This window comes from Formica exsecta, unplaced genomic scaffold (assembly GCF_003651465.1).
Source record: "Formica exsecta isolate Colony F162 unplaced genomic scaffold, ASM365146v1 scaffold115, whole genome shotgun sequence".
NCBI classification, from domain to species: domain Eukaryota; kingdom Metazoa; phylum Arthropoda; class Insecta; order Hymenoptera; family Formicidae; genus Formica; species Formica exsecta.
The window spans coordinates 403633-404029 of record NW_021848490.1 but is presented as its reverse complement, the minus strand read 5'-3'; positions in this window follow the sequence as shown (position 1 = coordinate 404029).

The window sequence follows — 397 nt, the reverse complement described above, 5'->3', positions numbered from 1 at the left end:
ATAGATATATTTAAGAAGTGGAAACGAAAAGAAATCTTTTGTGTTATTATAATATGAATCACATTCTTTATTCTTATTCAACTGAGAAATATGGAATTTTATTCTTATATACAGTTACTTGTTTATATTATATTATTATAAATAAGTTTGTCGTATATTAATAATATAAGAGCCGATCAATTCAATGATCCTGTTCGACCAACGTTTCAATGGCACGGCCGTTTATCTAAATTACTATTTTTACAACTATAATCTAAATTTATTAAATATATTTTTGTTTTTAAATGTTTGAATTATTATCTCGTAAGACTACTGTTATACCGTTGAGTATATTGTCTTTGCGTCGTTAATAATTTGTCATGCTTCTTTTGTTTTCTTATATGCTAGAAATCTAATT